We start from the raw sequence: 25,137 nt of genomic DNA, 5'->3' as shown, positions 1-25,137 counted from the left end.
TATGGATGGATATATGGTTTCACTTCAGAATCTCTAAAGCCCAAAATCTCGAATTTCAAAAGACTGAGACCAATATCTTGAAAGTTCAAAACAATGAAAACTCAAAACACTGAATTTCATAACATTGAAAAAAACACAGGATGCCAGCACTTACTATATTCCAGCACAACTAATTGCAGAAGCAAATAAAAGGCAAACCATATTACACTTCTCCAAATATAAGCAGGGGGCAAGCCCCCCCCGGCACCTGCAATGTGGAGGGCTGCATCCCTCTCGCTCCCTGCTACTTAAATATATCAACTCCGAGAGTGCACTTCACTACACTAAGATGAGTTATGTTGTAGTATAGTAAGTTAGAAGGGAACATGACTAAGGTTACAACAGGCACTCATAAAGCACAAAATGGTATGTTTGCCATTTTGTTCTGTGGAGTGCAATCTCAGATTTGATGTATTTAGGTAGCAGGGGGTGTGGGGGTGCAGCCCCTCATATGGGGGGGTGCATGGGGGCTTGCCCCCCTGTTTATAGTTGGAGAAGTGTAATATGTTTCTGTATATAGTTGTGCTGGAATATAATAAGTGTTGGTGTCCTGTGTTTTTTTCAATGTTATGAAATTCAGTGTTTTGAGTTTTCAATGTTTTGAACTTTCGAGATTTTGGTCTCGGTCTTTTGAAATTCAAGATTTTGGGCTTTAGACATTCTGAACTGAATTCATGTGTGTGTGCTTGTGTGTGTGTGTGTGTGTGTGTGTGTGTGTGCGTGTGTGTGCGTGTGTGTGTGTGTGTGTGTGTGTGTGTGTGTGTGTGTGTGTGTGTGTGTGTGTGTGTGTGTGTGTGTGTGGATGTTCTCATCTCGATATTATGTATTTTAGTTTGATGTTAATTTGATCTACTGAAGTAGATCCATATATATATATATATATATATATATATATATATATATATATATATATATATATGGGTCTACTTCAAAACATCGAATACTCACATTATTGAATCCGACTTCGTCAAACCCAGTTCACTGACTCTTCATTATACTGAAGTCCCGGAACAATGAAAACGAACCATGGGAAAGCAATCACTTGACCACCAGGACAAAACAACAAACAACAAAACAAAAAACCCTCCAAGTGGGGGGTTTGCCCCCCACACCCCCTCTAACTAAATATACCAACTCAGACATTGCACTACAGTGGAGGAAGGGCAAGGTTAACCATGGTGGTCAAGTGGTTCATGTCCTGCAGCTCATTTTCTTTTTTCCAGGAGTTCAATATAATAACGATTTGATGAAGCGGGTCCGATGAAGTCGGATTCGATAATGTGAGTATTTGATGTTGTGAAAGGAATTCGTATGTATATACATATCTATTATAGCTAGATATATAGATAGATATGAATATATAGGTATATATCTATATCTATATATTTAAGTTTGTCGAATGATACTAATATCGATGTCCATGATATCAACACCAAATGATCGACATTATGTAGTTCGACATACAAATAGGAATGCACTGAGAATAAATGTTGGTGCATGCAAAAAGTGGGGGAAAAAAACAAAAAAAAAAATAGAAAACATTTTCTGCAGGGAAGCAAGGCCCCATGTGCCCCCACACCTTCTGCAAATTATACTTATTAACTCCAGGATCACATAACTCTCAGGAAAAGGGCAAACTCTCCAACCTGAGAGTCATCCTATCTGCTACTTTTGTCAACAAGTGCTTATTATCTGCTTAATCAACCAAATTGTGTTGACTAAACAGGTGATGCCCAAAGCACTGTTCAACAAAAGTAGAGGAATGCATATATATATATATATATATATATATATATATATATATATATATATATATATATATATATATATATTACTTGTGTCAAATGTTGGTTTTGTTGACATCTATTTAATCAACAGATTTTAGTTGACTAAGTAGATGTTGACAGGTGTGCAAGATTAGATAATTATTGGCATTGGGGAATTTGCCTTTTTCCCACATTGTGCAATCTCAGAGTTGGTAAATATAACTGACAGGTGGTCTTCAGGGCAGGTAGCACCCCTGCAAAAAACACATTTTTTCTTTATTTTCTTTATTTTTTATGTAATTTTGCATGCACTAAAGTTATCACCCATTATATCATGCATATTAGCATGTTGACACCCGTGGTTTTGATTTTTTTTGTCAGTGTTGTGGATGTTGACATTTGGGTCAATTGCTAGTTTTAAGCAGACCCATAGATGTAGATATATAGACATTTATATATACTCATAGATAAATAATTGTACATTATCATTTTGCAGTGCTTTCAGTAATAAACAAGTCTACAAAAAAAGCTTTTTCATTTTTTAGAGGAGGTTATTTACAGACAAAGGGAAAGTACTTTTTTGCAACAAAATGTGGAAAGTAATAGGGGCAAGATTCAGTTCATTCACAACTGCCTTTCCAGAATTCAGTTCATATTTGTAGCATTCCTTCATACAGCATATTCAAAGCAAACAGTATTAACAATCAGAAGTATTTTTATCTGGCTTTATGACACAGGCACAGGCAAAATAAATCCCCTTAGTTCCTATCCCTTTCAGGATTCAGTGATATCTTCCTGATTTCTGATTTCAGGAACAACATTATACAGCTTCCTCAAGACTCCTCTTCCAGCTTAGTTGTCAGGAATCTGATGTCTCCAGTGAGAACTAATCCTTCTATTTCCCAAGATGCATGTGCTACAGGTTGGTTATTATGGAGATCCTCTCTCCAATTTGACGGCTTGCTCAGCTGGACTCAGGAACTCTGCAGTTCCTTTCCCTGGCAGACTCTTTAGTGAATTCAGCACAGATAAATGTAAAATCTCTACCAGCATTGCTTTTCTAAAATATGGCAGCCAGTGTGCTACATGACCCCTGTAGTATTGAACTACTAGTTTTAGCTGTTCATGTGGTATAGAGACATAAAGTCCTGACTAGGAACTAGGAGACTATAGCTTGAGTAGTGGTTCTGGGTACCTGACAGTGCAACAGGGTGGATGTGCTTCCCTATCATGGGGGGGATAATGCTAAACATCACTTTGTGAGTTTATTGCTGGTCAGGACTCTAAAGTACTAATGCTGAGCTAGGGGGACGGAGGTAACTGGGTAAGTATGCTGACCTTACAACTGGGAGCAAGGCACCAATTGAGCATGGTTTCTCATAGCCCATCCCAGTCTACAGCTACTGTGTTTCAGTTGCGGGAGTGAGTAGGTAGTTAGGCCAGCAGAAAGAGCCCTTCATCAGATGATGGCTCATATACAGAGGCCATCTGAGCTGTTTGCCTGGTAGGGAATCTAACCATTTGGAACTGCCAGAAAGAAAGACTTCTCCCTCTCATGAAGGAAGCACCAGGGATCCACACTGTTGAGACTTGTGGGGCAGGTATTGGACCAACAGACAGGGCTTAATGGTCAACCATTGAGGAAGAAAAAGAAAACTGGAACCAGTGGTTCTAGCCCTATTCGATGGTTTGAAAGACTGAGAAACTAATCTACATTTAAATAGTTGTGACTCAGATGGTCTGGAGGGTCATAGTGCAATGGGTCAGTTTTGGGTTGCAATCCTTTGTTAGTAAAGCCACTATAAAGGGGCTTGGCTAGTTATTAATGTGAATTTTCCATCTAACAAATAGTAATGTAGGGTAGTAAGGACAATTTTCTGTTAGATATTCTCTCTCAGTAGGTGAATAATGTTTTTTAGCATTACTGAGCTTTCTTCTCATATAACAGAAAGTATGCTCATCCCATCTATAATGTGATACCAAATTGCACCTTTACCTACCTTTTAGGCATCTGTGCACACTAAAACCAGCTTGGAAATATCTGGAGCTATTAGTATTGGTTCTTAACATGCTTATCTTTTAGTTGCCTAATGGCTTGTTCTGCTTCAGTTACCCAATTAACTCTCAAAGGTTCCTTACCTGTGGTATTAATAATTAAGAATAATTTTATGATAATAGCTATTAAGGCCTAAAAAAACTTAATTTGCTTTATAGTAGTAGGTGTAAGGCAGTTTTGCACTGCTGCCTTTATTTCAGCCTGTAGATTTGCTATCTGTCAGACTATTACCTAGTCCATACAGCAGATTTCTACCATTTTAACTTACACATAGCTGGGATTCAAAATATTGACACATCGTCCTAGAAGACTGTATCTTTTCTGATATCGTATCTAATAATTTTGTCCATCAGCTTCTGGAATGTTGAAGGTGCTCCCCGGAGACCATAAAAGCACAACTCTGTAATAAAAAAAAGTCTGTCTGATTAAGAAAATTACATTTTAACCTTTTGGCTACTGGAACTTGAGGATAGTCTTTGGTTAGGTACAAAGTGTGAACTCATTAGAAAGCCTTACAGACTCATCAGGTCTGGTACCAGTATAATGGGGCTAGTCAACTCTCTTTGGTCTTCTTTTTATAGGTTCACATGCTCATAGGTGGCTAGCCCTTGTTGTTGATTTTAAACCTAGCCAATTTCCCTTTTGTGCTCAAATTAACCTATCCCATTTGGTTAGAAATTGACCTTATCCATCGCATGGTCAACAATTATAGATTACACTTAGAAGAAAAACTGGAACCATACCTTAGATGATCTGAGGGACCCATGCATGGATTAAAGCATTTAGGAGATACCTCTGTACATTAGTATTACAAGGTGCAATCCTGAGTTAAGTTTTCTATTTCTTATTCATAGTTCCAAGTTGCACTTGAACATGGACAGGAATTAACTTTGTTTTATGTGGATTGGGAGTCTGTTCCATAGCCACGGTATCCTCTGCAAGATATACTTGTCCCCTAAAACATTCTGTTGATGTTTTAAAAGAGGGTTAGATCCCTAGACTGAGTATTTCTGATGTCATTTGACTTGCCAATGTGCAGTAAATTCATCAGTACTGGGTCAGAGCATGCCTAGTATGCCAAATACAGGTGACCTCTTAGTCTATAGAATACTGAGTATACTGACAAAGCTTTGAGTTGGTCAATGTAGGACATGTTGTTTAGACTTTGTATAATTTTACTAGGGTATCTCTGTGGGCATTCCAGTTATTGCATGTATCTGGATAAATACATGTCAAAAGGGTCATTATATTCAATGACTGGCCTAATGAGGGCTGAGTAAAGGGGGTCAATGAGATCCCTAGATCTAGACAGAATCCTTTTGTTTATAAACTATATTGAAGAACTTTCAATTTCAATTTGTACAACAGTACAGAAATGCATACCGGATCGGTCGAGGCCCAGGTTAACAATGACCGCCACCAGTACTGTTGGCCAACAGGGTGCTGGCGGAAATTGGGCTACTGTTGGCCGAAGGAGGAGAAGAGGGGGAAGGCATGCCTGAAGGCAGGTAAAGGCTAGAACTGAGATAGTGAGGGTCGGAACTTTGAATGTTGGCAGTATGACTGGTATAGGGAGAGAGCTAGCTGATATGATGGACCAAAGGAAGGTTGGTATATTGTGTGTGCAAGAGACCAGATGGAAGGGGAGCAAGGCTAGGTGTATCGGAGGTGGTTTCAAATTGTTTTATCATGGTGTGGATGGGAGGTGAAATGGTGTAGGCATTATCCTGAAGGAACAGTATGCTAAGAATGTTTTGGAGGTGAAAAGAGTGTCAGATAGAGTGATGTTTATGAAGCTGGAAATTGATGGTGTAATGATGAATGTTATTAGTGCATATGTTCCACAGGTTGGGTGTGCGATGGATGAGAAAGAAAAATTTTGGAGTGAGTTGGATGAAGTAGTGATGACTGGTGAAGGGTGAGAGACTGGTGATTGGAGCAGATTTCAATGGGCAAGTTGGTGAAGGGAACAGAGGGGATGAGGAAGTGATGGGTAGGTATGGTGTTAAGCAAAGGAATGCAGAAGGTCAGATAGTAGTGGATTTTGCGAAAAGGATGGACATGGCTGTGATGAATACATATTTTAGCAAGAGGGAAGGGCATATGGTGACATACAAGAGTGGAGGAAGATGCACACAGGTGGATTATATCTTATGTAGAAGGGCCAGTCTGAAGGAGATTGGAGACTGTAAAGTGGTGGCAGGGGAAAGTGTAGTTAGGCAGCATAGGATGGTGGTTTGTAGGATGACATTGGTGATCAAGAAGAGGAGGATGAGTGTGAGGGCAGCACCAAGGATCAAATGGTGGAAATTGAAAAAAGGTATTTGTGAGGTGATGGTCAGGAAAGAGTTAAGACAGGCACTGGGTGGCAGTGAAGAGTTACCGAATAGCTGGGTAACTACAGCAGAACTAGTAAGAGAGATGGCTAGAAAGGTGCTTGGTGTGACATCTGGAAATAGGAAGGAGGACAAGGAGACCTGGTGGTGGAATGAAAAAGTACAGGAGAGTATACAGAGAAAGACGTTGGCGAAGAAGAAGTGGGATTGTCAAAGAGATGAAGAAAGTAGACAAGAGTATAAGGAGATGAGGTGCATGGCAAAGAGACAGGTGGCGAAGGCTAAGGATAAGGCATATGAAAAGTTGTATAAAAGGTTGGACACTAAGGAGGGAGAAAAGGACCTGTACCGATTGGTTAGACAGAGGGACCGAGCTAGTAAAGATGTGTAGCAGGTAAGAGTGATAAAGGATAATGAGGGAAACGTACTCACAAGCGAGGAGAGTGGGTTGAGCAGATGGAAAGAATACTTTGAGGAGTTGATGAATGAAGAGAATGAGAGGGAGAGAAGGTTTGATGATGTGCGGATAGTGAATCATGAAGTGCAGTTGATTAGCAAGGAGGAAGTAAGGATAGCTATGAAGAAGATGAAGAACAGAAAGGCTGTTGGCCCAGATGACATACCTGTGGAAGCATGTAGATGTTTAGGTGAAATGGCAGTGGAGTTTTTAACTACATTGTTTAATGAAATCTTGGAAAGTGAGAGGATGCCTGAGGAATGGAGAAAAAGTGTTTTGGTACCGATTTTTAAGAATAAGGGTGATGTGCAGAGCTGTAGTAACAACAGAGGGATTAAACTGATCAGTCACAGCATGAAGTTATGGGAAAGAGTAGTGGAAGCTAGATTAAGAAGGGTGGTGATGATTAATGATCAGCAGTATGGTTTCATGCCAGGAAAGAGCACTACAGATGTGATGTTTGCTCTGAGAGTGTTGATGGAGAAGTACAGAGAAGGTCAGAAGGATTTGCACTGTGTCTTTGTGGATTTAGAGAACGCATATGACAGGGTGCCTAGAGAGGAGTTGTGGTATTGTATGAGGAAGTTGGGAGTGTCAGAGAAGCATGTAAGAGTGGTACAGTATATGTACGAGGGTAGTGTGACAGCGGTGAGGTCTGTGGTGGAAGTGATGGATGCATTTAAGGTGGATGTGGGATTACATTAAGGATCAGCTCTGAGCCCTTTCTTATTTGCAATGGTGATGGACAGGTTGACAGACGAGATCAGACAGGAGTCCCAGTGGACTATGATGTTTGCAGATGACATTATGATCTGTAGTGAGAGTAGGGAACATGTGGAGGAGACCCTGGAGAGGTGGAGATATGCTGTAGAGAGAAGAGGAATGAAGGTCAGCAGGACTAAGACAGAATATATGTGTGTGAATGAGAGGGAGGATAGAGGAATGGTGAGGATGCAGGGAGTAGAGGTGGCGAAGGCGGATGAGTTTAAGTACTTGGGATCAACAGTTCAGAGTAATGGTGAGTGTGGAAAAGAGGTATAGAAGAGAGTACAGGCAGGATGGAGTGGGTGGAGAAGAGTGTCAGGAGTGATTTGTGACAGATGAGTACCAGTAAGAGTGAAAGGGAAGGTCTATAAGAGGGTAGTGAGACCAGCTATATTATATGGATTGGAGACAGTGGCATTGACAAAAAGGCAGGAGTCAGAGCTTGACGTGGCAGAGTTGAAGATGTTAAGATTTGCACTGCGTGTGACGAGGATGGACAGGATTAGGAATAAGTATATTAGAGTGTCAGCTCAGGTTGGAAGGTTTGGAGACAAAGCCAGAGAGGCATGATTACGTTGGTCTGGACATGTGCAGAGGAGTGATGCAGAGTATATTGGGAAAAAGATGCTAAGGATGAAGCTGCAAGGTAACAGGAAAAGAGGAAGGCCTAAGATAAGGTTTATGGATGTGGTGAGAGAGGACATGCAGGTGGTTGGTGTGACAGAGCAAGATGTAGAGGACAGGAAGAAATGGAAACAGTTGATCTGCTGTGGTGACCCCTAACAGGAACAGCTGAAAGAAGAAGAAAGAAGATTGAAGAACTTTCTTACAATGATGGGCACATATTGGTCAAAAGTTAGGTCATTATCCATGTAAGTTTCCAATTCCTGAACAATGGAGTCAACTCTCAGGGGCTTATTGCCAATGTGGTAGTTCCCTCGGGTAGATGACTTCCCAAGGGATACAATAATGCATTTTTTGGAATTTAGTTTCAGTTCATGATTTTGGCACAAGTTATTTGATTGGGGCAAACCTATCTGCAGGATGGGGTTTCAATGACTGCTCCTAATCTGCCAACATAGTCAATTAAAGCCCTTTGGTATTGGCTTTTACTTCAGAAAAGTAGATACCAAACACAAGAGGTCCCAGCAGAAAACCCTGGGGGACTCCACTGGTGATTGTTTTCTTTGTTGAGGTAACTTACAATATTTTGATTTCCTGCATCCATTCTGTGAGCCAGTTGATAATCAGACAGGTGACATAGGGTTTTTTTCACTGTTTATTTAGCTTTTCTACTATACCTGAGTGGGGAATTTTGTGAAAAGCTTTGGCCAGGGCGAGGTATGTCATGTAACCATTTTGCCTTCATCCATTGCTTGTTGACATTTTCAAAAGTACACAATTTTGAGTAAGCATGGCCTGCCCTTGACAAATCCAAATTGAGATGGGTCCAGTGTTGTGAGTTTCCTTATATCCTAATTGATTAGTTCCATGATAGTCTTTCCTTCGCTTTCCATATGAGGCTGGTCAAACTTATGGATCTATAATTGCCTGGGTCTATGTAAGTTCCTCCCTTATGTAGGGAAATTACTGCAGCTGATATCCATTCACTTGCTACAAAACCTTCCATGGAGGTTGAGTTTGAGCAGTGTTGTCAGTGTTGTTAGAACAGTGTTCTTTAGCATCAAGTTCGAGCATTTTCCATATGCCCTCCTTAATTGCTTAGTGTTAGGATTCTGGTATTTAGTATGGCTTCAAGTTTACTTTCACAACAGGCATTGTTTCTACATTGGGCAAGATTAGACTCTGCCATACAAATTTCTTTACTTCTTTTCTTATCTGTTTTCACTTCAAGACAAGTTGCAGGGCCTTTTCAAACACACTTTATACAGAAATATCAGTTTCTCTTAATGGTTTCAGAAGATTTATGTGGTTTCCTGGTTTCTTTAAAACTGGTTATTTTACCCTTTAATTCACTAAACTTACTTTATTCTACAGTTTGGAAGGAAATTGGTTTATACTGCCTGACTTCTAAATGTTTGTCACAATGCAGACACTACAAATACCCAATGTAAACCTAAATCTACATCACAACATAAATATGACCTGCTGGAGAGACAGATACCTCTCCCAAATGATCTTCATCAAATACATCCCAGCTCCATCTCGAGAAAAGTAAATCCATAGCTATTTTTAAATACAATTTTGACAAATTTTTGACAGTGTAAAGCAAAGAACTGTGCCACTATAATAGTTCTATTTTCTTAGACAGCAGCAGTCCTATTGATAGTTTCTCCTGTAACTGTGCTCAATTCATTGTTTTTAGCAGTCCACTAGTCCACTGTCTACCTTATTTCTCTTCTTGGCTAACCACTTTTGAGTTCTCAGCCAGTATTTTTCCAGACTTGAATTACTACGTTCAGGCTTATTTTTTCTCATTGTTTGCTGGTTTGTGGGTATTGAGGCGTGCTTTTGGGCTTTGCATTTCAAAGTCCATAGAAACCTCCTTAAATATTACACAGTTGTTCAAACAATCAAGTGCATCATCATTAGTCAGGTCAAGGTGATATTGGACTAACTTTCCTACTAAAACTGTGTCCTACAGCAACAAAACCAATTCATTCATCTACTAGCACAGAGGCCTTTTAAACTGCATTGTTCCTTTTACTTGTCTCTCAGCAGACTTGTGGCTGTTTATGTTAAGTCACTGATTGTTTTCTCTGTCTCTTGACAAGTTTTCAACCTGCTTTGTTCACAATCTCTAATGCTCAGGCTCACTCTGCTCCTCTACTCTACCCCAAAATTCCACCCACCCCCTCTTACTCTACATTTATACTTCCATAGCACCACCCACAAATTCCTCTAACCAATACCATCAGTTCCCTCCAGTAGGAAAACAATCAATACAATTACACCCAATAGTAACACCAACTCTAGTTTACCACCCAAGACTCTCTCACAAAGAGTTTTAATCATTGCCTCCTATAACTATCAAATTATATCTCTACAACCAACCTGCTACCCTCCTAACATTTGCTATCCTAATTTATAACAAAGATAAAACCAAGGTTAAATAATATGCCCCTAAGTCAGATTATTTTATGATTTCTCCTCCCTCTACTAGCCTTTACCATCAATTATCAAATTTGCCTCCTTCAAATACTTAGGACTTCAACTAATCCTGCATTTAAAGTGTTTTGCTACCATTTTAATTGTTTTCTGCAAAAAAAAAAGTTCTAAGCTTTTTTACCACCTTTACTTTAGTTAGTCTAGAACAGATGCAGACTTGCTTTATCAAGAACTGTTTTGTAAGTTTATAAGTCCCCCAGACTTTTCTGTGTTGGAGGCAAGCCTTCTAGCTTATTAGTGGTAAGTACTAGGTAGCCTGTCTACCACAAGATAAGTGGTTTCTGGCCCAGAAATTGTAGTTTATTGGCCATTCGGGCAGGTTTTCCATCCCTTTCAACTTTCTGGTTTAAAAGCCCATGTTTGCATGAGTTTGCGCTTGTTTAAGCTCCACAGATCCAGTTTTGGCATCCTGCAGACTACAAGAGCAACAGGATGGAGAAAGAGATGCTCTAAGTGCCTCCATTTTTACTTGTTCATAATTTACTGCTCTCTGTGCTTGTTTTTTTGTCATTTAACTTATCTGCATTTATTTCAACTACATTTGCCTTAATATTGCTACACGCTCAATTGTGCTAGCTTGTACTGCATTTAAAGTGTTTTTGCTACTGTTTTAACTGCTTTTCTGCAAAAATAAAAAAAGTTCTAAGCTTGTTTTCCACATTTCCTGTAACTAGTCTAGTCCAGAAACAAATTTGCTGTATCCAGGACTCCTTTGTAAGTTTTTGAGCCCACCAGACCTTTCTGTGTTGGAGGGAAGCTTTCTAGCTTATCAGTGGGAGTGGTAAGCCCTAGGTAATCTATCAACCACAAGAGGAGTGGTTTCTGGCCCAGAAATTGTAGTTTATTGGCTGTTTGGGCATTTTTTTCCATCCCTTTCAACTTTCTGGTTTAAAATCCCATGTTTGCGCACTGTGCAGCAGCACTCAGCTGAGGTAAACTATTACCGGTGTGGGAAAGTCTGCTCTTCAATTTTCCCCTTAGAACGTGCTTGTTCTTTTACTTCTTGCACTTCAATTAGCGTAACTGGCTAGCACTTTAACAGGTTTTTGTAGCATTTATTGTAGCACACTTAGGTGCTATCAGTACTAGCTGTTCCTATGCAGTAACAGCACCAGTACTTATTAGTTATGACCACCCCTCCTGGTAACATTGTAGGGCAATGTCCTGTGCTTCCTCCTACTAACCTAGTGCACTTGGGCATTCTGAGACAGTGTGACAACTATCTAATGTACACAGACAACCCCCTCCTCTTACTTCCTAACACTTATATCTGTGAGAGATGCACTTATATCACCAAACTGAAAGCAGTGCACGCTCCAACCTACACTAGCTGGTCAACAAGAGAAGGTCAACACCTGCAACTCACTACATAGAATACACAGCCCTCCAAAACACCAATCATCACAACCCAAACATAGAAACACAAATTATACACCCACCTTCTCTGAGGCTTTCAATAAAAATTTACCCAAACAGCAGAGACCCCCGAGACAGAAATGCACCCAACCACCACAACACAACACCAACCCCAGAACACATGGCTCACCACCACAGTTTGCCCCTCAACCCAAGCCCTTAAGGCAAAACACTTTGCCCAATGTACTAATCATAGGAGACTCAATTGTAAGACACACTGATGTCCCACTCACTAGGTTGAATAAGGAGAATGTGACAGTCAGTTATCTATCAGGTGCCAGAATCCGCCACATAGCACATGCATTCAGGTTACTCCACAACAAGTACAAATAAGACTCAGTCATTATTCATTTGGGTGTGAATGACCTGAGACATACCTCCCTGGACAACATGAAAAGAGATGTGATGGATCTCTCGGATTATGTGACCCAGGCAGGTATGACCCTAGCTCGAGCAGTATTCTACCATCACCCACAATGTTACCACAATACTAGCAGAAAATGATTGACTTCAACAATTGGCTAAGTTTCTGGTGTCATTTTAAGGGGATCCAGTATCTGTCTGCCTGGGATGACATGATCAACAGACCTCAATGCTTTGCCAGAGATGGCCTGCATCTGTCAACCTTGGGATTCCGGGTACTGGCTAAGGCTCTTGCCATCCCTATAGTGCTTTTTTTAGGCAGTGTTCCAAAGACCAAAATTCCACCATAACAGCTACAAACAAATGCAGTCTCATGGTCATGCTGCTCAATGCTAGAAGTCTAAATCTCAAGATGCACTCACTTGAAGCTCTCCTCAAAATGGAGAATGTCAACATCTGTGCTGTAACGGACACCTAGTTTAAAGAGGCAGAAAGCACCCCTGTGCTCCTAGGCTACAACTCATTCCATTCCTTTCAGCCCCTGAATATGGCCAGATCTTCAAAGGCGGTGGCGTCTCCATATTCATAAAGGATATGCACACTTCTAGACTGGTAGCACAGGAAAATGCATCCATGATATTTCAGGTACAACTAACAAAGGGGTAAGGTGACGATACAAGTCATAGCCTGCTACAGAGACCCAAACATGTCCCTGGACTCTTACTCCAACTTCCTAAGCACCATGGAATCTGTCAAGGCCCAACCCAATACTCTCATACTAGGTGACTTCAACCACCCTTCCACCAACTGAGAAAACTGCTCAAGTACCAATGTACAGGCCCAACGCTTTCTGGAATTTATCAATTCCAATGCCCTGGACCAGCTCATTCTGACCCTCACTAGAGGAAGTAACATCCTCAACCTGGTAATCACCAACATGGGAGACACCTGTAGTCAATTCCTCCCTGGTTAAATCTGGCCACAAACTGACACCATGGAAATCTCCATCTCACCTACACCCCCTGCTAAGGTGACCACCCTGAAAAACTTCTCTAAAGCCAATTTTGTGCTCCTAAAAAACAGAGGTGGCTAACTTCTTGGCACCCATGCCAATGGAAAATAGCTGCATTACTGATGAATCATACACCAATGCACTGTACGAGCATATACACAAATACATGGACCTTGCCATACCAAATAGAACTAAGACGCTCTCCTCCAAAAAAAAAAAACAAAACTGATCTGGTGGTCCCCAGCCATCAATAAAGTCTACAACAGAAGGAAGAAACTGGTGCAGACAAAAAAAAATGAAATCACAAGACTGGAAAGCCTCCCTTATCCATCTCAACAAAAAGCTGAGATCCCTTATCAAATCCTCTAAATCCAGCTATGAGGGCAGAATTATGGCTGACACCAAAAACAACCACAAAGCCTTCTATAGCTATATCAAAAACCTCAAAGGTTATACCCAGATTTGCTCTGACTTATTGCAGAATAGCACCTCCTATACTGAGCCAACCTACAGGTTGACAGATTCAGTGTCAATTTTACCCCTCTCCCCCCAAAGGGCCCTATCACAATACCAGAAGAAAGCCTGGTACCCACCATTTTTGTGGCACGGGTAAAAGCTGCATTGTCCAAAGCCAAGAATACAGTATCCATGGGACCTGGCAGTATCCCTGGCTGCATCCTACATCCTACAAAATGAACTGGCGCCACATCTTTGTGCCCTGTTCAATCACAGCCTTACCTCAGGCTATGTCCCTAATGAATGGTGTACTGCTACAGTCATCCTGCTCCATAAAGGGGGAGCAACTACAGATGACTCTGAGTACTATCACTCCATTAGCCTGACGAGTTTGGTATGCAAAGCTATGGAGCGCATCATCATGGATCTGCTTAACAAAGATATAGGCAATCTCCAAGCTTTTGACCCCACACAGTTTGGCTTTGTCAACGGTAGATCTTGCCTGCTGAACCTGGTTGACTTCTTCGAGGCAGTCATCAAGGCTGTGGATGAGGGTAAGGCAGTGCATGCAGCCTACCTTGACCTGGCCAAGGCCTTTGATACCATTCCACACTCAGGTATCATTGATAAACTCACCAAACTAGGCATCAATCCTTACATCACTAGGTGGGTTGCAAAGTGGCTCACAGACAGGACTCACAGAGTGAAAGTTGCGGATTCCAATTCAGACTGTTGACCACTCATGAGTAGAGTCCCACAGGGCTCGGTCCTGGGCTCTCTTTGGCATCTACTTCTCAGAAGTCCAGGACAACACTGAAGGACTCTGGCTGACCAAGTTCTCTGATGACTGCAAGCTAGGAGTCATTATCAACTCCCCAAGTGATGCAGTCATCTTACAAAAGGGCCTCTCTGAGACCAATGACTGGTGTCAGAATCATGGCCTGAAGCTTAATGACAAAAAATGTGTTATCAACCCCTTTGGAAAAAACTCAGTTCCCACAAATTACCACATTGATGGGTCATCACTGAAAACTGAAGGGGCCATAAGAGATCCGGGCACCCAGGTCGACATCCACCTCACCTTCGACCACCATATTGACACTGTGGTCAGAAAGTCCTTCTACATGGCACATCTTATAACCAAAGGTTTCGCATCCAGGAAGAAAGAGGTCATCATCCCTCTCTACGCATCCCTCATTAGACCAGTCATCAAATATAACTCCCCATTTGGCATGTACCTCACCTGACACCTACAACAGCTGGAGAGGCCTTAAAAGTACCTCACAAAAAGGATCCTAGGCCTTAAACACATGTCCTACATGGATAGACTCAAGAAACATCAGCTGTTCTCAGTCTCTTATTGTCTAATTAGAGGTGATCTCTGCTTGACTTACAAAGTCATGTCTGACCCAGTCCTACTTGAAATGTTACACCTAAAGAAATCCCGATCCCCCCATGCCACATGGTCCAGAGATCACAACCTCATTACCACAATCAACAGAACATGCTGGAGGGACAGGTTCATCTCCCAAAGACTTCCCATACTCTGCAATAAGCTTCCCATTCATGTCAAGCAGAGCACCTCGCTGGCCCCCTTCAAGAAAAATCGTGATGAGTGGATGGGTAACAGAAAGTTAACTCCAGGGATCATTCCAGTTGCCTTACTGGATAGGGCACTGTGAACTAACATCAGGTGGCACAGTGCCTGGGCAATGTTTCTGGGCTAGGCTTGTAAAGGCTCCAGGGCCATTAGCCTAGTACACACCTATGAACCTATGAATATCAACATCCACCAAGCCTGTCTTTCTCTATAAAATCCAGTCTTTGCAACACATTAGATTTATTTTTCTATAAATATCTTAAAACTAAGCATCCAAATGTATGATTAAATATCAAACCAAGACAAAAATAGAACTGGAAAAAAAGATACTCTCCAAACTGCCATGACTGAGTGATGCAGATAATGTTTATTGATGAAAATGGGGAGCGCTTTCACAGTAAAATAACACTACTTCTTCAGATCAAACATACAAAATCCAAACACGTATTTAAAATAAAAGCAGACCAATCAGAATTGCCAACTAAATCACATGTTTAAAAAAACCTGATAATGACATATGAAAATAGGGAAGGTTAAAGACACCAATAAGAATAAAAATTTGAGGTAAAACTAAAAACAACCAATGAAAATAAAGAAGACACTTGGTATAAATGACAAAAAACACTATATAAAACTGTCTAATAAACAGAGGAAGGGACTCTGCACATCAGGGCCTCACACTGGATGAAATCTGCAAGTAAGAGTAGCTATTGGTCAAGCTGAGCCAATAGACCCCTAATGCTTATGACTTCTGAAAACATGCACTTGATTAAATAAATAAACAAACAGCCTAAAACCATGAGCTAAGCAAAAAACATCTCTGCAACTGTCAAGAATAACATCAAAAGAACCAAGCAAATGGAGCCACGCTATTGGCACACTCTAAAAGTAAAGGACAAAACTTAATAATAAAAGTAGAAATTATGTAACTGAACATCGACTTAAAAAACCTCATACGCTGACCAACAAAATATTGCAGCAATAAAAATGTGATAGAATATTGTGAGCTGATCACTAAGTTAAATCATGATAGCAGTGATGGTGTAAAATCCTGAAAAATGAAATTAATTAATGCATCTCTATAGGATGATGAAACACCAAAACTGGCCAATCAAATAACAAAGCCTAGCCTATCTACCAATAAAAAAATTAGGTTTATTGATATGTCCCTATAGGACAATGCAACACCATAAGCAGCCGATTAAATAGTGAGACCTAGCATAACTACCAATAAGAAAAAACAGAAAGTAATGCCAACAAAAAATGGCATCTAGAGCAAATACACCTACTAAAACAAATAAAGATTATCAACTAATCAACTAAATGCCAGTGCTATAATAGACCATAAAGATGTCATGAGTTGATTGCCTTAGAAAAGAAGGTTTAATTGTGCATCAATGCAAAACAAAGTGGTATGAAAAGCAACCAATTAGATAATGAAACCTGGCATATCAGCCAATAGAAAAGGAAGAAATAATGCCAGCAAAAATGCTTCTGCTTCAACTAGGCCTTCAAAATTAATGCCACAGTCTACTTCTAATGTATTGATGAAACCTAGCGTATCTGCTAATAAAAAATGGAAAGTGATGCCAAACAGACATGGCATACAAAACAAATGCACCTTCTAAAATAAATAAAAAAAAATTTAATAAAAAATAGAAACTAATCAGCTAAACACAATATGATTCCATAAAGATGTCATAAGCTTAATTTCCATGTCAAAGAGTCCTTTGAGAAGAAAATCAAATTGTGCAACAATGCAAACCAAGTCTATTAGATTGTGACTCCTGACATGTAAACCAATAGATAGGGAAAAGAAAATGCCAGCCAAAAAGGCTTCTATATTGACTAAATCTATAAAATTTACATCAAAAATACAGCTGGCCACACTCTTCCCTCTGTAAAATATTCAAAAAATTAGCAGAGATACTCACCCCAACCCTCGTCCCATTGTTCATAAAACCATCGCTTCCAACCCCAAAATCAACCAGTCACCTAATACATCTCAGAAAAAAAAAAAAAAAAAAATGGAATCCAAATTCACCCTACTGAATATGAACATAAGAAGCATGTACAATAAAATCCATGACATACATGCTTATCTTACCACATACACTCCTGATACCTACAGTATCATTTTCCCTGGTAAGATCCGACCATGCAGTGGTCACTTTCAAAGTCACCATCTCCCCTGACCCCACTCTAGCTAAGGTCAGACAAAAACATTTCTTCAAAGCTGATTACAGCCTCCTGAGGGATAGTATAAACAGCTTCACAGCCCCCTGCCCCTCTCTAGAAACTGGCACCAATATCCAAAACTACACCAAAGCACTATACGAGCATTTATATATAAATGCAAGCAATCAGGAATACGCAACAGGACTAAATCATCCTCTGTAAGGAAGAGTAAACCTGTTTGGTGGACATCTGCAATAAACTCTATAACAAAAGGAAAAAAATGCTGTTCAGGACAAAGAAGGGGAAGGTGCCCAGTTGGAAGCAATGTCTCCTTAGCCTGAACAAGCAAGTAAGAGCACTAGTGAAATCCTCCAAAGCAAACTTAGAGGCCAAACTGGCAACATCTACAATCATAAGTTCTTCTTCACATATGTTTGCAGTCTCAAAGGAAGGGCTGAGATCTGTTCAGAACTGGTGGTCAAGGACACCACATATACAAATGCCATAGATATAGCAAATTTGCTGGGTGCCAGATTCATCAAAAAACTTCACTCCTCTGTCACCCATCAGTAAAACAGGACATCCTCATTATCTGCCCCCTTTCCCTTATATCTAGGGAACAGGTCATCACTGCTCTCTCAAAGGCAGAAAATATAGCCTCCATGGGACCCTGATAACATGGCAGGCTGCATCCTACATGAACTTAGGCAGGAACCTACAGCACAATTTGGTGCCCTTTTCAGCCAAAGCCTGAGTACTGGCTTCACCCCAGCTGAGTGGAGGACATCAATTGTCATCCCTTTGCACAAGATCTAGGAAGTTATAGCCCCATCAGACTAACTATCCTGATCTGCAATGCCATAGAATGGATTATCATGGACCTCATTAACAAGGACATTGGCAATGTCCAAACACTTGATCCCACACAGTTTGGCTTCATCAACGGGAGATCATGTCTGTTAAATTTGGTCTACTTCTTTGAGACAGTCACCAAAGTCATGGATGAGAGGAAGATGGTGCACACTGCCTTCCTTGACCTGGCCAAAGCGTTCAACACTATTCCCCATTTGAGCATAATAGATAAACTCTCTCAACGAGGGATCAATCCATATTTTACCAGATGGATAGCTAACTGGCTCACTAATAGAACTCACCTAGTCAAAATAGGGGAAGCCACCTCAAACAGTAGACCCATAATGAGCAGCGTACCCCAGCACTGAGTCTTGAGGCCTCTGTTATTTGGGATATACTTTTCTGAGGTGCAGCATGTGTGCTGTCATCAAGTCCCCTAGTGATGTGAACATCCTCCAAGAGAGTCTCACCCAAACAAATGACTGATGCTGGAATCATGGCCTCAAGCTGAATACCAAAAAAATGCAGCATCATCCCTTTGATGAGTGTGATGTCCTCACAAATTATAGTAATAACAATGTCCTAAGCACACAATCAGTCATGAGGGATTTTGGCACCTAGGTTGACAGCAACCTGATTTTTGACCTTCATGTTGCTTCCATTGTAAGGAAAGCTTTCAACATGGTCCACCTCATAAGTAAGGGTATCTCATCTGGGGACAAGGAGGTCATAACATCCCTGCATTCTCTCCTTATAAGGCCTGTTATTAAGTACAATGCTCCCATTTGGTATGTACCTTGCAAACCACATGCAACAGCTGGAGAGACCACAGAGGCTCCTCAACAGGAGAATCCAGAGCCTCCAAAATCTACCATAAACAGGAAGGCTAAAAGCCCTATCCCTCTACTCAGTTTCATATAGACTCCTCAGAGATGACCTCTGTCTGGCATACAATGTAATCTCGGACCCCACCTTGATGGGACTGCTGCATATCCGTAAATCAAGCTCCACTCGAGTAACCCACATGCATGGCCTCAGCCTGGTCTGTAACATAAATAGGACTTGTTGGTGGGACAGATCTGTGTTCCGGAAACTCCCCCATTTGTAAAATAGACTTCTTCTCCACATCAAGTAGAGTACATCTTTACCCCTTTTTTAAGTGCAACCTGGATAACTGGATGGGAAACATAAAATACATCCCTGGGATTCCACCCATGTCCCTGCTGGACAGGGACATTAGGTGCTTACTTGTCTAAACATGGGCTAAACTCTTTAATTAATAAATTCAATTTTACTAAATTAATTTATTTTAATTTATCACATGTGTGTGATGAGTCAACTGTTAACATCATTCTATGCCATTTTGTAGTCTGTATGATAAAAAAATTTAAACAGGGTTGCATCTCTGAATAAGCACTTCATCTGCATTTTGTTGTAGTTTTGGTTTAGTTGTTTGAGGTTTTAAAGTTACTATTTTACTGTATATGCTGGTGTATCCTTACATCATTCAACATTGCTTTCAACATGACTTGGTAACAAGTGGTGGATGTTATGGCAATGTGTCAGAACCGAGATCTTCAGTAAAGTAAAACAACAGAAAAAAAATAAATAAAAAATAAAAAATACAGAGTAAGCCTCTTTACTGATTTTAAACCATTCAAGTCTTAGAAAACTGGATTTCCTTTGAACATGACAGAGTTTAACCCTCCAGAGTGGTTGACTATGCAAAGCCATTACCTTACCAGTATGAACACAGAGGTCTGTAAACTGAATAGCTATCACTTTGGACAAAAAAATCCAAAGAAATTTTGTTTTATATATAAATATATAAATATTTATATATACAATTGAAAATGAAGTGAAATCAATATACAGTTTGTTTTCATTTTCAGATGTTCATGAAGTTACATATGAGTCAGTAATTAATAATCTCAATGAACATGTTGTTTTTTATTGTGGAGCTTTTCACCCTGGGCCTCCACTGAAAAAGGACCTGTGTCTAGCCGGATTTTCCCAGTCAACAAATGGAAATAAATAAAATAATAATAATGTTGTGCCAAAAATAAATATGCATGAGACCCTACTTCCACAGATGTTAAAGGTGAAATTGTTGAAGCTTTTGTAAGGCACTTGTATGAACTGGATGAAAGCTTTTGATTTAATGAAACAAAAGACAACTGTATTACAGACAAAACTGTAACAGGGTTAGCTGATGCTGAAGTATCTCATAAGTTATAACTAAAAAAAAAAAACTTTGAAAAAATACAAATTGCCAGAAAGCCTTAGAATTAGTAAAGAAAAAAAATGTAAATGCAAATACAGGAAATGGTTTGCAGTAACAAGTAGAGAAAATGGGAAGTTTAAAAAGAAATGTGATGTTGACCAGTATCAGAGTCTAAGTAAGCATGTGCTTGTGAAGAAGATTTTGTGTAAACTTGGCAAATGGACAAGATGTTACCATTATCATGTAGAATCAGTGAAGCATGCAGCACAAGGCGGATGGTGTAAGAGATGTAAAAGTCTGGGAAATTTTGTTGTCATTCATAATTTAACATTAATTTAAAAAGTTGCTTATGACAATAATACTGAAAAATGTACTCAAAATGAATTTTTCCTGGGTTCAGTAATTATTGTACCTAATACTGAACTGCTGGCAAGTAAAATTCTATACATAGTTGGAGTTTGCTTTTATATGTTGCAAGTTTGATGATCACTTACTTAGATGTGAACATCAGTCATATTGGGAGGGTTGATCTAATGCTTAAGTCTTTAACCCCATATATATATATATATATATATATATATATATATATATATATATATATATACATATATATATATATATATATATATATATATATATATATATATATATATATATATATTTATATATATATATATATATATATATATAAAATGTACAGGGTTTGATTATAACCTCTGCATTTACCTATGATTTAGGAATTTCATTATAATAGGTATAGAAAACATGAACACTTGAATTTGTCGTGAAACTTGTTTTGTCATCTGGCATCCTCTCACTTATTAAGTCATTGCAGTGTAATGAAGTAATGAAGAAATTCTCAAAGTTTGTCATTGAACTTTGGTAACTTAGCCACGTAATTCATCTGACAACTTTTTATCTGTGGTTTGTGAACCCACATTTCTGCAGACTGTTACTGAGGATATACTTTCTGAACTATATAAATATGCAGATTATTGTCTCTGTGAGAATGTAAATTAATGATTGTGTAGCTGTAAGAATAACTGTGAACTGTTGTCTCTGATTGGACTGCAAAATCTAGTGTACTATTCTGTATATGTGCACAGTGACTATGCTCAATCATGCCCGCCAATTCACATGCAGACCTAGTATAATGAAATGTTTGAATTGACAAATCTTGAAAGAATGAACCACAGTCTTTATTTCTGTATCTACATCACAGCTTGGTCTGTTCCAATGGTTTTGGCTTGTGCTCAGAGTTAGTACAAAATGAAGCATTTGGCACAGATAGGAAATGTCTGAGGCCCAGTAATGTTAATGTGCTTTCATTAATTATGTTCCATCTGGTCCTGGTAGCTGAGATCTGTTTAAGAAATACACCATTTATGTATAGCATTTCAGTCCAGTGCCTTTTACACTGGCAAATTCATTATGTTTCTGGGCTCAGGGATGAAACTACGCATATACTTGCAACACAAAATCAATACCATTCATAAACACAAAAATGTTTTCATTGTATGAGTCATTTTGGGTAGAGGACATATTGCCATTTACACAACTATAAGTCTGTTAACTTATTCACATGCAGAATTGGTTGTTGTCCATTCTTTCTAGAATTGCATGCCTGCAAAAGTTATTAGCGTAATCAGATTTCTGGCAATAATAAAAGGTCAGCTTAGCTAGTTATGTACTAATAACCTTGAACAAAATGGAGATTGAGGAAGTGAACACTAGCTGTGAATGCTAAGTACCTTCTAATTGTAAACTGCACTGTATCATCAGTTTGATGAGCTAATGAATATGCGTTTATTGTCATACTGCTAGAATAATATTATACATTAACATCACAATATAATTATGTTTCTGCCAACAGAATTTATCTTCTTTTTCACAGATCCAAATCTTCTTCAAGCTCATAAATACCCTTCATTTCTGCTGTTTTTCACAACACTCATGACATTTTCTAGAGCCATATCAAATTCAGACAAACATTTGATTCGTAGGTCTTATTTTTCATCATATACAATAAAGTCTGTCAGCAATGAATCATGCAAATTGCCACATTCAGCTTTTTTAACATTGTGCCTTTAACTCAGTCACATATGTATCAATTGATTCATATAAATCCTGATTTCTTTGGTAAACAAACACTGAATATATACTGAATTATATATGGGACCACAGTGCTGCTGGAACTTGTTTATAATGGCTTTTATGTCAGACTGTTGCTGTTTAGTATAATTACATGTATGAAACACCCTAATTTCATCTTCACCTGCCTGATGGAAGAAAGATACAAGCTGGACCTCTTTATTGTTTTCAGCCATTCCCGAAGTGGTGAGGTAAAGACTAATTTTTTGTATCCATTGCTTTCAAGTATTCTTGAGATACCAGTGATGCTGGTAGTGTTACTAGTAAGGCAGAATACATAATGAATCTACTGCAGATGTTAAAGAAAAGAAGATGAAGAATATCCAGAGTCATCTTGGCTCACTAATTCCAAATGCACTATGGCTGCTTATTCTGAAGTTTGGCATTTTAGTGGGTTGAAGATGAGTCGTACCTTTTTGAGCTATTTTGATGCATGCCGTTGACTGAGGTGAATTTTTAAATAATTTCATTATTTGCATTTGAGTTTGATGAAGTTCATTTGTTGTAAAATGGCAATTTCTTCCTCTTATCAGAGCTGTCACTTTTTTGTTTTCTTGAATGGAACTACAAAAATTTCAAACTTTTGCACTAAGAAAAGTTTACTTTGATATTTATCATATTTGAAAACTTGTCATGAAGTTGCTTGTCCAAACCAAACATGTTTCTGGAGGTTTAATGGATTTAACTATGCAGAATAATTGCAATTTTTAAATTAATACCTGAAAGACTGAAGTGGGAGCAAGGGTGATGGTACCTCTATGCATTGAGACTGAAACTCCAAGAATGTCAAAAAAATCAGATGTTGTAGTGACTTGCATTATTCCAGTTCTGAAATAATATCTTACTGTGAGGGAAAGTGAGTCAGATTTACTTTGTAGGCACCTACAGCATGCAAACAACCATACAAATTCACAGGAGGTGGTAATGAAGTAATCATACTATTTAGTACATGGCAACAAATGCCAACAGTGAACTTCTGATGTCACAATTTATATTGCAGCATTTCATGAGTTAACTGCAGCAATGCATTTTTCCACTTGTATATACTTATGTATTTGGGCCATTTTTAATAAGAAGCATTATGAAGTGTTTTATTAAATCATGTCCAACATAAATTCAGTATTTCCTATAATGAAGTTACCTTGTGTCAATGCGTGTTGCATCCATTGACATTAATGGGGTGCCTTCTCACATGCACAGTGACATGCCCATTATAGTCTATGGACGCACTTCACATTTTTCCTACACTGAGCCACTGAGGTTAAAGTTTACTCTTTTACTTTAGTAAAGTCAGAGTGCAGAAACTGTGGGGGGGATTCAGTAATCCTCTGTGTAGGATGAATGAAGCCCTACTCGGAGACGGCCGTCTAAGAGTATGATGTCAGCGCATCATGCATATGCATGAGGGTGTGCTGACTCAACTCCCTGGCTAACACGGAGCATGCAGGAGTGCAGAGGGCATGTCAGACTGCCGAGCAGTCCAAATATCCATGCCCCTGCAAGTGCCTAACTCGGCAAATGTCAGCAGATATGAGCGAGTCCACTCAAATGTGTATACCCCCAACACTACACTTCCCCACATTAAAAAGCCCCGTATAAATGAAATAAAATGTAAAACAATTTTTTTTTATTATTCCCAAAATAGCTGCCCATATTTGCTCGTGTGCACGGTTGTGCCCATTGCTTAGCTGGAGTAAGCAGTTTAGACATCGAAGAGGATAATAAACTACTAATATGCAAATTAAGCCAAATTGCAATAGCGTAGTGGTAGAGCCTTCGCACAAAGAGGAGGCATTCCCGGTTCGAGTCCCACCACTCCCCTTTCCATTTTCATTAGGAAATCAGTGCATAAAAATAATTCCTGACATTTACCTTTTAAATTCTATTAAAATGCATTGAAATGGCCTATGTAGTAGTGAATGATATTTTAAATATATATAAGAGGGTGAAATGGTCATGCATACTAATGAATGCATAAGTAACCTATCTTAAGCAATGTGAAGCACTGCTAAGCAACATTTACCAGTATTAAGCACATTTAAGAATAATTGCCCATAGGTGAGCACTGCTTTAACTAGCGCAATATAATTGCCCATAGCTAAGCACTGCTTTAACTAGCGCAATAGCTTTGCACGTAGCTGCGCATCGCGTCAACTAGCGCATACAAAACATGTTTGTGCGGAGCTGCGCACCATGCCAACTAGCGCAATGTTGGACAACGTCGGGCAACGTAGAGCAACGTTGGGCAAAGTAGAGCAAAGTTGGCTAAACATAGCCACACCTCCTAGCTGGTCAGGCCAGTATAAAATAAAAAGCAATGACAGGCTTCGAACCTGG

The sequence above is a fragment of the Protopterus annectens genome, chromosome 4.part0, assembly GCF_019279795.1.
Source record: "Protopterus annectens isolate FY-2018-M chromosome 4.part0, PAN1.0, whole genome shotgun sequence".
Classification (NCBI taxonomy): domain Eukaryota; kingdom Metazoa; phylum Chordata; order Ceratodontiformes; family Protopteridae; genus Protopterus; species Protopterus annectens.
The sequence above is the reverse complement of the archived record's forward strand: the minus strand, read 5'-3'. Positions refer to the sequence as shown.